At 38.4% G+C, this 17,060-nt stretch overlaps 1 protein-coding gene across 1 annotated transcript in view; it reads left to right on the forward strand.

The window, feature by feature from the left end:
* Positions 1-17,060, forward strand: part of HDAC9 (histone deacetylase 9) — a 553,634-nt gene that overhangs the window by 159,384 nt on the left and 377,190 nt on the right. The window lies entirely within an intron of this gene.

Below are 17,060 nucleotides of genomic sequence, written 5' to 3' on the forward strand. Positions count from 1 at the left end.
CTCCCTGTGGTTGTTCTCATGTACATATTTATAAATACTTCTTTTTCCATTTCTTTTTAAATCAATGGAGAGAAAATATTAATCAACACTTACATTTTAAAGTTTGTCAGAAAGGGTGTCACAAGTCTGGAAAATTCTATCAGCTATTAGTAGCCAAGACAACTATAGACTGAAAGCTAACAAGTGAGAAGGTTTTGTACTGGTGGAGCTCACCTGTGTAGGTTTCAGGACTATGCAATTAATATTTATTTCTATCTTGCTTTTTCCTGAGTTTGGGGCTCAAAGTGACTTACAGCATTATTAAACATTCACAAGATACCAAAGTTAAAATCTGATGAAAAAATTAAAATAAATTGAAACCAGATGAAAACATGTATCATCACATACACACACATACATACACACATCCCAGCACAACAATTAGCAGGACCCAGTTCATTGTTTAGGTGGGGTGAGCTTTATACAATCACACATCAAATGTCTGTTGAAACAGAGAAGCCTTTACTAGTTTGTGTACTAGTTTGTGAAAAGTAATAGAGAGAGTGTCCATCTCATTTCTCTGGGAAGAGAATTCCACAGCCTGGGAGCCATCACTGAGAAGGCCCTCTCCTGTATTCCCACCAGATATACCGATAAGGGTGGTGGGACAGAGGAAAGAGCCTACCCAGCAGATCTCAAAATGCAGAGTGGTTCATAAGGGAGAACATGGTCCTTCAAATAGTAACCTGCACCTGAGCTGTATAGTGCTTAATAGATCAAAATCAGCACATAGAATTGTGCCTGGAAATGGACCAGCAGCCTATGAAGCTGTTGCAACAAGGGAATTGGTGTTCCCTGTAGCCAGCCCTTGTTAGCAATTTAGCTGCAGGTTTTTGGACCAGTTGAGGCTTCAAGGCAGTCCCATGTAGCATGTGTTACAGTGATCCAGCCAAGATGTACAGCCGGACCTCCATTTTCACAGGGGATCTGTTCCTGACCCCTCTGTGAAAACAGAAACTCGCTGATATTCAAGCTCTATTGGCTTGAATTGTGGTATGTGCCCGCGAGCATGTGCTGTGAGCATGCACTCCATTTAGTCTCTCTGTGTCCCCCCACAGATACACGAGTGAAATCCGTGAAAACAGAGGGCCGACTGTAATTGTTATTGCGGTTGATTGGGACTTATTGGGACTCTATAATTATATAGAAAATCAGTAATTATGATTTCAAAATGTGACAGATTAGCCAACAAATTCTAAGTTTTTGGAACAGAAGGTAGCCATTTCCTCAGTAGCCATGATGTCTAATGAATATTGTGCTCAATGAATTATGCCAATTTTAGCTTTTTTCATTACATTCGATAATGTACCGTTTATACTCGACTATAAGTCGACCTCATGTATAAGTCAAGGGCAGGTTTTGGGGCCAGAATGATGGATTTCGATATGACCTGTGGATAAGTCGAGGGTAAAACTTAGGAGTATGTAACAAAGGATCTAAAGGATGAAGGAAAAGAGAACAATGCCAAAGAATTTACAAGATTCTAGCATGCATAACTGTTTGTGCTCACACTAAAGACTGAATGGATGGACGGATGAATGAGAGAATACAGGAGGGTCAGTGCTTCCAGGACAGATTTTACTCTTGCCTTTCACCAAGGGATGGTTCATTCTTTTATAAGAGCTAAAGTGCAGCACTTACATTGACCCGTAGATAAGTTGACTCAGGATTTTTGGGTCAATTTTTTGATTAAAATTTCTAGACTTATACATGAGCATATACGGTAGGCTTGAAAGTGTAGTTTTGTTCATGTGTGCATGTTCAGTGGATTAAGACAATGAGGAAGATCCTACTGGTTCAGACCGAATTAACTATCATTTTTCTTCCCATAATGGTCAATTACATTCATTAGGGAAATTTACAACCTTATCTTTCTAATCTACAGTGTGGTTCCAACATTGTTCCACCAAAATTGGCATTCAATTACTTATTTCTACTGAACATGTAGCTTTTGTGTTTAATTGATAGACTTCTATGTTCCTTAATTTTTTTCTCGAGAATAATAAAATCCCACTCCCCAGGATTACACTGGAGGATGCCAGACCAGAATGTTTTAGGGAGGCATGTTGGGAGAATAAACAGATTTAGACATGCTAAAGCTATCTTATTCAACTATGCCACTCAGCCATAAATTTTTTTGAAGTGAACGGTATTCAGCTTTCCATAGAAAAGTGAATATACTGGAATCAAAGCTAATCTGCCTCAGGCATCACATTCATAGTCTATAAAACTGAAGATCCAACAGGGCAGAGGTTGAAATAAAATATAAGTGTCTTTTTTACATAGCATCATTATTCTGTTGGTATAGTAACAGGAGTTAAATGAGCTAAAATCAAATTTATATTATAAATGTGTTTAATGTGTCACACATGGGAAAAAAGGCAGGTGTAAATATTTGTTTTATTTTGTTTTGACAAGTGAGATGAAAAAATTCAAATGTTTTCTCTCTGCTAGGCAAGATTCTTTGTCCATATTTCATTACTTTTGCAAGGTAGGATCAGGAAGGGTGTGTGTGTGTGTGTGTGTGTTTGACAGAAAACAACGATCAAGGCTGTATGGGTCCTCTCTATGAGGATTGCAAATGGGAAATATCTTATAAAACACGAGAAACTTCATTGGTTGGAGTTGATGTAGATGAGATGATGAGAGCATGATTTATTTTCTTCTTTACTAGTAGAGAGTGGGCCTTATAATGGACTCACATGGAACCAGTTTTCCCCAAGTCTTCATTTTTATCTGCCAATGTATTACCTCTTGTTGTTGTTGTGTTGTGGCAAGTTTCTTCAGAGTGGGCTTGCCATTGCCATGCTCTGAGGCTGCGAGTAACAAGGTTACCCTTGTAACAACCTTGTAACAAAGTTACCCAGTGGGTTGTTACTTCTGGCTCCAAGGAAAATTGGACTCAAACCTAACTTTTTGGAGACAGCAGAGGACATTCAGAAATAAATCAGTTTGTTGCTCTTTTTGACATGTTTGAGCACTGTCTTTACAGAATTATGGCAGGTAACTCAACCTGTGCTCTGTGGACTGATGTTATGATTTTACGAGTGATGTGTGTGCGTATGTATCTATGTGCTAGTATCACAACAACATAATACTGAGTGTATAATGACGTAATAACACAGTGACATAATACTTAAGTCTATTGAGCCTACTTAAAAATATATCAATATCATACCAACTATCCTGATTTGGCAGGGACAATCCTGATCAATTCTCTCTTGTCCCATTTTTTCGGCTGCTTTTAAAATGTCCCAGTTTTTCTTCCTCCTGCTGCTTCTTCATAGTCTCTGTGACTCATACATACAGCTCATTCTGCACCTGTGTGGAGATCTTCTGAAGTTTCCAGGTCCGTGTTTTGGCAGTGACCCCACCCCCTCACTTGCCCTGCATTTTCTCTGAAACACAGTTCCTTTTTGTCCATCATCAAGGTAACAGCATTTTGGCATTCTCTTTTTGGCACCATCAATTCTTGTTCTTTTCTTATAGCCCTGGCAGGTTTCTTCAATAAGTATATAGCCTGTGGTGTGAAGATCCCACAGGTACATGGTCACACGTATTGTCTCTGCTGCCTGGGTGAGGATTTTGTTTGTCACCTATGGCATACATAAGAAGAGAAAGGCCGTTTAATCTCAATATCTCTTCCATTGAGTAATGAATGTTATCCACTTTGCCTACTTTGCTGGGAAGCCCCTTCTGCAAGGTGCTACAACTTATTCATCTTCAGTAACAGCCACTTCATCAACATTCCTCAGAGGGATTCCTTTCCCAGAACTCTGCTGCACAGCTGCATGGTTGCAGCCATCTATGTACTGTCCCATTAGAGACTGGATGCTCAGTCTTGATATAGTGCAGCTTTTGGTAGGGTGGTCCTGGCATCCCCCACCAACATCACTGAATTAGCTTGCTATTCTTTCATTTGTGTGAATCACAGACACCATGAAGAAAAAAAGAGAAATTATTTATCTGTAACTGCAGTTCTTCGAGTGGTCATCTGTACACTCAAACAACTCTCCCTCCTTCACTTTTTATGCCATCCCTCTACTCTAGGAGGACTTGGAATTAGGTTTTCATGGGAATGCATGGCTTATATCTGTGTGAATAAGGAGGCAGGGTTACCACCAAAACACAGCTCTGCAGAGGTCCGTGTGTGTGTATGTGTGTGTGTGTGTGTGTGTGCGCACAGATGTCCACTCAAAGAGCCACAGTTACAAGTAGGCAAGCTATTATTTCCTCCTCTGTCTTCAGTTTGCTACAGTTGCTGCAAACTGAGTTCAGAATGTAAAAGTAGTCTGCACTAGAATATTGCCCTTCTCAGTAGGCACAGGAAAAAGTGAAATGCTGCAGCCTATCCTAGTTTGTATGTTCCTCCCCGTGAATAACTTTTGTCATGCTGGCCACACTCTAATGTTGCTTCACCACATGTCACAGTTTTTATCTCTGCCATAATGGAGGGTATGCAGTACCAATTTATTTTAGCTGAGTTTGGAAAATAATGTTAAAAGTCATGTCACAAAGGTACAACAGCCCTAATTAAATCAATGTAATTAAGTAATAAACTTTGTTGTTAACTTCCATCAAATTGAGTTTGGCTTATGGCAACTCTATGAGTGAGAGATCTTCAAGTCACCCTATTATCAACAGACCTGCCCAGGTTTGTAAGATTCAGAACCATTACCGGCACTTCTTTGATTGAGTCTATCCATTTGGAATATGGTCTTTCACTTTCGTATGTCTTCTAGCTTACCAAGCATGATTGTCTTTTCATGTGAGTCACGTTTTCTGATGATTTATCCAAAGTACAACAGTTTCAGTTTAGTCATCTTGGCTTCTAGAAAAAAATCAGGCTTGATTTGCTATAGGATCAATTCATTTTTTTTTAGTAGTCCAAGTTAATCCGTGGAACTCTTTTCCAGCACCACATTTCAAATGAATTGATTTTCTTCCTGTCAGCTTCCTGTACTTCACTGCCCAGCTTTCACACCATACATAGACATTGGAAATACAATGACATGGACAGTCCTAACTTTAACCGATGAAGTTGGTGGCATAGACTTTAGCCTACTTCTTCAGATACTAACTTGCATCAGAGGAAGAAGGCTCAAGTCTACAAAAGCTCATGCTACCAACTTCTCTCTTTCAGTTAGTCTCAAAAGTGTTACAAGATTCCTTTCTATACTGATTTTCCAGACTAACACAGCTATGTCTTAGTATTCAATTATATATATTTACACTTACACTACTTTTAGACTTATAGATGAGTATATATGGCAGTTCCTTCATAGTGCCCTTCCAAATAAATAGCAGTTATATAAGTGGAAGCCTTACAATATTTCTGTTGGCTTGACTGGTGGATTCATGGCCATTGGACACTTCTAGGCAGGCAACTCTTTGCTTGGTTTCTTAAATAATCTCCATACAGGTCATGTGCATCAGCTGCTTTTGTTGTTGTTGTTGCTGCTGTTGTAACAATATTTGGAAGAACCCCAAAGATTTTCCTTCTCAGTTTGAGGAGGTCCACATACCATATGTTAAAATTGTGTATATGTGTAATCATACATAAATGTATTGTTAATTCATAATTTCTTAATTGTAGAAATCTGGAATGGATCAGTTCCATCCACAACATGATTTTATAAGTTTTTCATATTAAAATTGTTGGGACTATACTGGCATAATTTGTTTATGGGTTGCAGACAAAATTTTAAAGTATATTTCTGAGGTACAATATTGTAAGTAAAAAAAAAAAAAAAGGGAAAAAAACCCTGTTGCTTTTATTTACCGCTGTGTCTTTTATTCATGTATATTTTATGAATCCACAAATTATTGCCTTTTATTGAAATGGCTATGTGTTATTCAAGGTTACTTGTAAACTTCACTCAGTCTTCCTTTGCAAAGGAAACAGGAAATACCAGAGAACATTAGACTCAGTAAACCTATAAAAAAATCAGAGAATGCAACCCATTATTTCTAGCAACTTTTCACATAACACTTTGGGAAGCAATGACTAATTACTTTTTGGCTTTAACAATAACAGTTTCGGGGGCTTTTGTGTTCTGTTTTTATGGCGTTCATATTAGGTAGAAGAGGAGAAAGTGGTTCTGAGTGATGAAATATTGGCAGGCTATGCACTTGCTTCTCAGTAGGAGCTCAACTCTTTGATCCCCAATACAATTATATGTGTTGCCCAGGCTTTATTGCTGCCACAAAGAGCTAACAAGCATCTGCTTTCGTCACTGCCCCATCCTAATAGATGCTTGCCAGAGCCAGCTGAATATGTCAAATTAACATGAGATTAAGGAGGGAGGAGAAATCTGTTAGCAACAGGATCTTTTTTCTAGTATTTTTTACTTCCACTGTTGTACTTGAAAAAATATATTTAAACATTTTGGCTTCAACTCAGAGAAATTGCTCCAGCACAGGAATAACTTGGAAAATTAATGTATACATTACAAAACAATTTAATATGAATAACTTAGAAAGTTAATGTACACATTACAAAACAATCTTCAAACCAAAATACTTGTCCTACAGTATTCACACTTCTCTGAGTATTACAAGTCAACTCCCCAGTTTTTTTTTAAATGAACAAGAATGCATGTTTTAGGATAAAATTGTGTATAATTGTAAAAATAAAGTACAAAAATGCATTTATGTTGTGGGCAACTGCTTCCAAAAAACAAAAACAAAAAAGTGCATAGTACTTGAAATGGTTTATAAAAATATGTATGTTAGGAGAGATGCGCCTGAAAATGCAGATTGTTGCATAGACTTTTTCTTTGAAAAAAATAAATAAACCAGAAACTGGTGTTAGAAGATAATAAATTTAACATAAGAAAAATAAAATATTGAAAACAAAAGATTTGTCCACCCCTATGAAATGTTTTGTACAAGTTTGGTAACAACTGAGGATTCATAAGAATGAACTTTCACAAAAATATGATGTGATCTAACAAACGTCCTTTACATACTATGCTAGATTTGTTAGGTTCAGATGAGTTCCAGTCTCTGTAGCCTGTAAATTGTGGACTGTTCACAACATCTTGTATTTGAGTTCCTAACATAATAGAATAGTTATCTTTCTGTAAGTCTGGAGGAGACAGATTTCTTCTCTCAACATAATTTGATTGGTAAAAGCTATATTGGAATGTTGCAGTGTTTATGAAGACAATATTCAGCTTGATTTTATGACACAAAAGTATGACAAGACAGAGTAATGTATTACAGTCAATTGATTTGTTTTGTTGATGGTGTTGCTGATGAGCCTCCATTACTTTCCTTCAGCCTCAATGGCAAACGACTAATCAACAATAAATAATTATGATTTTGTTTTTGGTTCCCATTTCATTGCGTTATGCCATTTACTTACTGATTTTCCAGCAATGGCTGGTTTATTTCTCTTTGTGAAAAGCACAGTTCCTTTCAGAACATGTGAGGTTAACTCATTACCTGTGTCAATGAGGAGAGCAGAACGTTGGCCCTCACTTCAGCTTTCACTTTAAAACTCAAACTCTGTTATGCAGTACTTTGCCAAACAAACCAATTAGCATAAACTACTGGCTGGTGAATTCCCACTGCCTTCCATTAAAATCAGCTGGGTTTGAGAGAATTCTCAAAAAATACTTCAAGAGTTTCTTTTCTTCATGAAAATTCTGCATAATGGCTGAATCTGTCTCCTCCCAGCCATCCACTTGCTGGCTTAGAAATACAAAACCAAAAAAATTAATAATCTTACTTTTGCAAGATGATAGAGGAAGCTTCTGGCAGAAGGGTGAGCAGGCTGGACTCACAGCGTCAGAATGCTTGATCTTTTTTATTAGAATGATAAATACATAATTTGCTAACCTCAGTCCCAGAGGTTCCCTTGTGCCCTTGAACCATGTGCAGTACTCACAGGAGAGAGAGAGGCAAAATGGGTTTTCACAGCAATAACATAGTTATCTGTGCTATCTCTGTTGAAATTTTAACTTTGTTTAGGAACATGGGTTTGTGGGACTATCATGACTAGCGCCTATACTTCAGAATTTACCAGCACTGTGGATCCTTTCGAACTGGGGGTCCTAGCTCCATAATTTCCATTGTCCAGTTATTGTTACACCCCATAATATTAAATGGTGGTGATGTGAACACAAATATCCCAGCTTGTCTACATTCATATAACTTCCATTTAACAATATGGGATGCAATCATGTGTTCCTATCCGGGGACAGGGGCAGAGCTGAACCCCAGGGACATGAAGGATCCACTGGATGCCACTAGTCAGGTCTCTCCTGTCTCTTGTAAGCTGTCTCCCTCCCTAGTTAACTTTGGCCTGATACAGACTGGTGCTTTGTGCTGGCCTGGAAACGTAGTAGGGTTGCCCAGGGGTGGAGCAACTGGACGCCCCGCAACCCTAATACATGGCAGTGGTGTAACAATGGCGGCACTCCATGCACACAGGTGCCGCCATTGTGATGTAAGTGGTGCGCAGCACCTGCACAGTGCTGCATGTTGCTTACATTGTGAGTGTGCCAATACTGCACTCGTGATGTCATTGCGGCGTCGCACAAAGAACCTGGAAACTCTGGGTTCTTTTTCTCCACAGTGGCGGTGCACCATTTGGGGGTTGCACCATCCCTGAGGAGCAAAAACGGGTGTCGGCAGACCACCGTTTCTTGGCAGTCTGTCCTGCGCTTCTTTTACCTTTTCAATAGTAAAAGATTGTTAATGTTTTGCTAGAGAGGAAGAAGACAAACCTTAGTTTGGACTGAATCTCATACTGCTGCAAGATATAGGAAGGGAGCTGTTGTGCTTTAAGTAATACCATTTAAACATTTCCCCATTCTCTTGAACTATCTTGTGGCATATGCTGCACAGCTAATGCAGATATAGCCTGAAAGTCTGCTATTCTATTTGTAGGTCCTGCTTATTTAGGTCTGCCTGAAAATAATATCAGAGCAAATGGCTTTTAGCAATCCCATCTGTCCTAATAATGGGCCTATGATGCCAAATTGGAAAGTTACATATCTTGATTCGTGGCATATAATTTTGTAAAAGGAAGGAATAAATATCCAAATGTTTGAACTAATGTAATATTTTATTGAGATTCCTAACAAGCAGTAAGGGGAAGTCCTTGAAGTTTATGGTGGCTGGGGGTGGGTAGGTTAAGAAGTAATGTTGTTGTACCGGAAATGGCTGACTCTGCACTCCTGAAATTCTACACCAGACTAAGCTAATTCGCCAGCGTATGTGCCTAAACTCATTAATAAGGCTAAAATAGTCAGAGGGACCAAATGACGCAAGCTAGGCTGGGGATAATGGAACAGTAGAGAGGTTTACTAAGGATCTGCTCCACTGGGAACAGGGACTTTATATCCTAATTAAAGCCCTGTAAACCCCCATTTAGCTCTGAAAATCCAGTATCAAGTGTACTGAGCTGATTTTAATTAAAGCTGATGTTAGCCCCAATTTCATTTGGATTCCAGGCTAAAATAATCTTTTGGTAAGTAAGCTGTTCTATAAAAGAAAGATGTATATATCTGATTGCCTCTCTGGTGGGGAATGTGTGTTTGTATGTCTGTCTGCTTGTGACTCTATGCTTCTGTCACCAAAAGATTTTGTTTATTGTTTATTTAATAAACATGTAGAAAATTCTGTTAATCTGTATAAGGATATTTTATACCTGCTTAATTGCTCCCAAACATTTATATATGTCAGACATTACAAATAAATACAAATAATTGATTTCTTGAACTTCACCAGAGTTCTAAAGACCACCTATAATTATCATATTATATTAAGTGACTGACAAATCTAGAGCAGTTAGCAACTTGAATAAATATGTATTGTGAATCCAACTGCCAGGATTGTCATGAAATGTCAATTTCAGGACTGTTTCAATTTCGCAGAACAACTAAGGCAGGCTTTTTCTTTATCCTCAACATTATAGCCAATATTGGACCCTAAGAATGCTCATGGGAATGACACTCCATTGATTCATAGTTTCATCCAAGTGCATTATGGGGGTCTAAGCATGGAGAGAACAGCAACAGCTAGCCAGACTGCTAATTTGGACTGTCAATTTTCAAAATACTTCATACCTTTGGAAAATAATTGAAAGGTTCATAGAATCACAGAGTTGGAAGAGACCAGAAGGGCCATCTCGTCCAACCCCCTGCCATGCAGGAACTCTCAATCAAAGTATCCCTGACATATGGCCATCCAGCCTCTGTTTAAAAACCTCCAAAGAAGGAGACTTCACCACTGACCGAGGGAATGTGTTCCACTGTGGAAAAGCCCTTACTGTCAGGAAGTTCCTCCCAATGCTGAGGTGGAATCTCTTTCCCTGTAGCTTGCATCCATTGTTCCGTGTTCTTGTCCCTGGAACAGCAGAAAACAAGCTTACTCCATTTACAATATGACATCCCTTCAAATATTTAAACAGGGCTATCATATCTCTTAACCATCTCTTCTTCAGGCTAAACATACCCAGCTCCCTAAGTCATAAGGCATGGTTTCCAGACCCTTCACCATTTTAGTCGCCCTCCTCTGGACACATTCCAGCTTCTCAACATCCTTTTTGAATTGTGACACCCAGAATTGTGGTTAGCTTTTCAACTGGCAAATGGAAGGAAAAGAGAAGAATATTTTAATAACTCTGGTTTATTCACCTTCACCAGCCACCAAAATTTGGCAGACCAAGTGATGCTTGCTATCACAACACCTCTTATTTTTTTCACTGGAGGGGAGGAAGGACATGGAGTAGGTTAATCCAAAAATCCACCCACAGAGTTAGCAGTAATGTTATAAAGAAGAGTAGAGTATTTTGAGCATTGGACTATGACTGTGAAGACCAGGGTTTGAATCCCCACCTGCCATGGAAACCCATTGGGTGACCTTGGACAAGTCACAGCTTTAGAGAAAGGCAAAGGCAAACCCTGCTGGTCAAATCTTGCCATGAAAACTCCATGATAGGATCACCATACTTGGTTTGGAAATGACTTGGAGGTACACAGCAACAACCCTATTGTAAAGAAGCCAATTATTGTTTTATCTATCCAGAATTATTCTATAGGCATCTGAGGCGAGAGTGAATCCTGAACGGTTTTTATACCACGATGGCTGCAACTGCCAAGAGTAAATCTCATGGGTCGAAGGTAGAGGAAGTAGTAAGTAAAATAAGTGAAGCCAATAAGTTTCTTTTACCCTTTGAGCTACTTAGAACGTGGTTAAATAAATGACCCTCCAGAATTTCAGTTTCAGATTATAGGATGAATTTAGTCTCTGAACTATGCCTAAGTGTAGCTCTTTGTTGTGTAGAACCTCAGTATTTCTGCTAACCGTTTCTAAATGTTTCAACAGCATTTGTTACATTTAAGAAGAGTGAATATAAATGACATGCCAGAACTATCCACAACTGAGTGATGATGAACATCCAGATTATCATTCTACCACAACTCAATTGTGGTGGTGGTGGTGGTGGGGTTCAGCTTATTATTATATTCATTATTATTATTATTATTATTATTATTATTATTATTATTATTATTAAAAAAAGGCTGCGTTTGAGAAAGTAGCCAGAAATAGGGGTTTAACACTTGGCATAATCTGCATTAATCGTAAACAGAATTTAGCTGTGTACCCTGTTTATTGTAGGGCTCCAGCAGATGGCAGAAAACAGTTGTGCCTTCAGTTGCAGTCAGTTATGTTCCTTAGCCTTAAGGAAATACAATGCAGGAGATCTGAATTGTTATGGAGCATTTCATTATCTGAAAAAGGTTTTAAAAACTGAAATGTGTTTTCTAGGATGAAAAGTCACTTTCATCTTCCTGCTCCCATTCTAGCAGTGTCTCCTACTGGTCTTGGCTTTAAATTGATATAAATAATAAGCTTTGTCAGCTTATGGTGTGTGTGTGGTTTTTGTTTTTTGTAAAGGTATTCCCCAAAGTACGTCCCAAGGGGAAGAAGGTGCTCAAATGCTGATGTTTTGTTTTGTTTTGTTTGGAAAGTACTCGAATCTTCCTAAAGGGATATGTGCAGGAGTTTGGTATGAATTTTTCAATCGTATTTCTTCTATTTTTCCATACTTTGTAATACACTGAAGAATTTGTATTGGTGAACCATGTTTAAGATACATATAGATGTTTGTGTGCTGTTAATGTTTCCATCTTTCCATAGTTACTTTCTATCCCTTTAATTTTCATCCTTCTATTTTCTCTCTGCCCCTGCCCTCCAGTTCTTCCATTCTCTACATTTTACCTTAGTTGGTTATTTTTTTAATATAATTTTTCTCTAATATAAGTGATCTGGCAACCATTTTCAATGGCATCTTTTATTGAATGTATATGTACACCCAATAAAGTACTGTTTATTGTGGGCTAGATGGTATCCTTTCTAGGAAGTATAAATATCAAAATTCCACTTGAGTTTTTATACAGCCATTAGTGTTCATGTGGACCTTTCTGGATTTCAAAGGTTTTTTCCATCTATAAATCTTTGTTTTTTTAACTTACTCATTTGACAGATTCACAGATCACAGCCAGGACTTCTATGTTTTATACTATTTTAGGGTCTTGTTTTATGCACAGAAATGTGTGTTGAAGTGTGTGCTGCTTACAGATTTCTTAGGATCATTGGGCCATAACACCAGTGTTAATGAATATTGACACTGATATTGATTCTCGTTGCATCAAAGGGCTTAATCATTGTGAAAGCATTTCATAATGCCAAGTTTTTTGAGAGGTGGGTTGTTGGTAGGCAGTGTTGACCCAGGCATTAGAATTAAAGAAGAAACTGCTGTTCTAACAAAATACACAGTGAATTTCTCACACGATAATGATCATGTCTCTGCCAAAAGATTACCTGCTTAATCAAGTATAATCAGCTTTTACTAATCACGGAAGGTAAAATTAGTTATTAGTGTCAGGACACAACTTTCCTTAAGTAGCCCACTCAATCTAATTGCAGTAAGATACTCTAAACCTGCTGCTTAATTCTACATTGTTGTTCACAGAAGGCTTTGTTGAACTAGAGTCTATTTATAGATGATTTGATATGGTATTATTTTCTGTCTTAGCAGTTTCTTTCATTGAAACAAATGGAAAGGTCATTGTTTTTCCAAAAATGAATAGTCTGGTAAATAATGTTCCAGTACATATTTTGGTGGAGTGTGAATTAGCCATTGAAAATTACGCATTGTATAAAAATATAATCTTGTAAAATCACGTGGGTTTGCATACACAGGAACATGCTCACAAAATTTTCCAGAGTGTAGGACACTAATTGTTCTTTCTCTTTCTCCTTTGCTCATGTATGTGGGACCAACTGTCTCAGAAATGGGGCTACAGCTAGTCCTGCAATCAGACAACTTAAGTGATAGCTTCAGGCCACTGATAGTGATGGGAGGCAATTGCCAATTGAATTGGCTCTAGTACATGGAAAGGGAGAAAGTGCCAGCTTAGGCAGCAAAATAATTTGAGGTGGTCCCAAATGGGGTAGAGACAGCTGTTTACCTGCTCAGTTTACTTTTGGCTGCCAAGGAGCAACAAGCTAGTAGCTTTTCAGTTTTTACTGAACTGAACTGGAGTGTTCTTGTTATTTCCATTAATGCCACTCCTGGACATCTTCGAATTTATGCCATTGTCATGGCCTTCAAGGAAAGAGTCTTTTGACATCTGGTCAACTTTTATGAGACAAAGAGGGGTCTTCAGAGGGTGGATAAGTGTAGGGATAAGGTTTCAGACTGGCATCACTTCTGTGCCTCAGGGAGGAACACAGTGTAGTCTGTCAGTAGTTCATTAAAAAGGTAAAAGCTGTCAGTTAGTCAAGGTTCAAGTGTGCACCATGGGAAAAGGCATTGTCAGAAACAGATACGCCCTCACTACAGAAGTGTCACTCAGACTGACTTCTTGAGTGCCATATTTCCAAATGTTCCTACCAACATGGAGTCTAAACATAGAAGATCTCCTTCTGAGCTACCCGTTAAGTGAGACAATACAATCCAGTTGATTAGTCCATACTCCTCTAGACCACAGATGTAAGATGTCACTTTGGATAGTTTCTCCTCATAAAATTCTCCATGCCAATAGGAAATGAATGCATTGGTTAGAAAGATTCACTAGTACAGCAACTTGCATGCAAATATCTGTTTGCAGGGAGATGTTTAATTCAGCAAATGGTTCATATATTCTCCTATGTCATTTCACTGTTATGTGAAGATCAAGCTTTAGTCTTTCCTAAAGAGGTCAGGCTAGAAAACACCATAGCAAGAATCCAAAAATGAAAGTGACTTAAAGAGATAATGACATGGCTATGAAAGTGTTGATGTCTAAAGTAGTGTGGCTTGCAGTCTTTAAGACAAATATAGTAATATGCAACCCAATAGTCTCTCTGCCTTTCAATAATCATAATCACTTCACCACCACCAGTATCAACATCATCATCATCTAGCATACCTTACTGAACAAATTTCTGTACTGGGAAAGTTTGATAAGATTCTACACATGCCCAGGTAAGAAATCTACTCAGAAAAAATATTGGGATTTCTGATACTGAGAGCATATGGCTATCAGAGCTTGAAATTCTTCTTTTTTACCTTGAACCAATCTTTTATCTTGAGTGGTGTTCTGATTTGTACTACAGCATGTGCTACAGAATTCTCTGACTCTGTCTTGCCATTCTCCTGTTGGCCAGACAGTGTTTGCAGAAGGAGTGGCAGCGAAAAGGGATATCTGCAGCCTCCTCCCCCTTTTTCTGCCTCATGTGCCAAATTAATATGGCTGATTCGGGATGTTCTGCATATTAATTTGTGTGAGCCAGGGTGGCTTCATTTCATCCTTAGTCTCAGGGAGAAAAATGTCTTGGATTATCCTTACCCAAAGATGTAACATTCAAGGCATAAGAAGGGAGAGAAGTTTCTGAAGCAGGTCATCCTTGCTCTAAACTTGAAATATTTTTTTTCCTGAACATAAGGAAAATATTTCATTTTTAAAGACGAGTAGTTAATATTAAAAGTGACTTCCAGTAGCCTGGAAATCAGAAACTACATGCAAGTTATAGCAGGACATATGTTCATTTCTATCAAGCAGCCTGCACCAAGCTTGTTAACTCTAGAATATTCATTTGACAATAGTAATAACAAAAGTAGTAGCAGTAAAAGTAAGTAGTAGTAGCTGCTGCTGCTACTACTACTACTACTACTACCTACTACTACTACTACTAATCTGAAACACACCTTCCCAGTGGATTGGGATTGATGAACATTATATATACTGGCTAGGGAGATTAAACTTCATCAGCAATAAACTTTAGGAGCTCCGTTTTGCTGACAGTGATGGGATTTTGTCAATCTTGCTTGGGGGAAGAGGGTGTCAACTGTGCTGGTCAGGCTTCCTCAGGATAAATGGTAGTGAAGACAATGCAAGCAGAGGCCATTAAATTAGCCAGACAACAAATCAATGCTGCAAACACATAGTTAACTGTAAGACTAAGATAGTGGCTTCTGTGGTTACCTTAAGGAATCCTGTCTGGCTTATGTCGATCTATGTAAAGACAAAAATGAAAGGCATGCCTTTGGAGAGTTTCTCTTCAATCAAGAGACTGATTGTTCTTTGATGTAGATGAAGAAAACCAAGATCTCTGCTAGATGATGGTGTTACACAGTTTACACAGATAGTCTTTCAATCAACGTTTTGGAAGGAGCTGCCTTCTTTTCATAAGAAACTCTATAGATGTTATCATCATTCATAGAACTTCACACCAGAACTAAATCAGGAAGACATTTTCATGGATAAAGAGATATAAAGAACAACCAGCTTTCTCAGAGTCAGTCACAGACTGCATCTGCACTACAGAAATAATCCAGTTTGACACCACTTTAACTGCCATGGCTCAATGCTATAGTATTCTGGAAATTGTAATTTTTTGATACATTTAGCATTCTCTGTCAGAGAGCTCTGGAACTACAACAAACTACAATTCCCAGAATTCCATAGCATTGAGCTATGACAGTTAAAGTGGTGTCAAAATGGATTATTTCTTCAGTTTGGATGCAGCCTCAGTCAGACCTCATTATTTTACACCATCACCATCACAAAGGAAAATGGGCTTAAACTCCTTCAACATGTTTTTCTCCATTGCATTGTAGTTGTTCCACTTGGTTCATTGCTCACAACTCAGATATTATACCAAGGAATTGCATGTGCTACGGCTTGAAAAAGTATTGTTTCACAACTTAACTCCCAGAATCCCCCAGTCACATGGACATTGGCCTTGCTGATTAATTGATTCTGGATGTCTGGGAAAAGTGAGAAAAAAATTGTACACACAGTGTCAAAGACCTGAGGTAGTTCTACATTCCAGAACATGACTAAGAGATGTGCAGCAACACCAACTATGGAGAATTTCTCACTGTTAAATGCCCCAATGCCCTTGGAAATCCATCAGAATCAATTAGTCTCTGAGGTCAGACCATTTTAATAGGCCTACCAATTGCTGAACCTCTATAGGAAATGGTTTCATGAAATTCTTCTCAACTTAAGAGCAGTACATCAAATGTGACAAGCATACCTACCAAATGTAAATATTTCTTTTTGACTCACCGGTAGCAAATCAAGAAAAGTTCAAGAATATTATACCTAGAATCCCAGTGGTTAACACACTGCTGACATTTTGCTCTAGCAATTCAGAGAGCAGGAGCAGTCAATCTAGTAGTGGACAAGTTGATCCGTATGTTTTCAAGGATTTGGCTATTCAGTGGAAGTTAGGAATATCAAGAAACTCAGTGAGTGAGAAAGAAGTTTATCCTCCAGAAACACAAGGCATACCAGACTTTAAAGTGGAGTACATCTAGAAATGTGTGTGGAATGACATGGTTAGATCCTGCCTTCTTTCCTTTTTCATCTTCGAGTGAAGTTGTAGTGCCAAATGACATGTTTCATATTCATAGTCAGTGATATGACAAAGACAACCAGCTATCCAAGTAGAGTTTGCCACTGATTGATTGGGCCCTATACCTGTTCCCTGCACTTAACTAGGCCTGAGAG

The sequence above is a fragment of the Sceloporus undulatus genome, chromosome 6 (genome assembly GCF_019175285.1).
Source record: "Sceloporus undulatus isolate JIND9_A2432 ecotype Alabama chromosome 6, SceUnd_v1.1, whole genome shotgun sequence".
In the NCBI taxonomy this organism is placed as follows: domain Eukaryota; kingdom Metazoa; phylum Chordata; class Lepidosauria; order Squamata; family Phrynosomatidae; genus Sceloporus; species Sceloporus undulatus.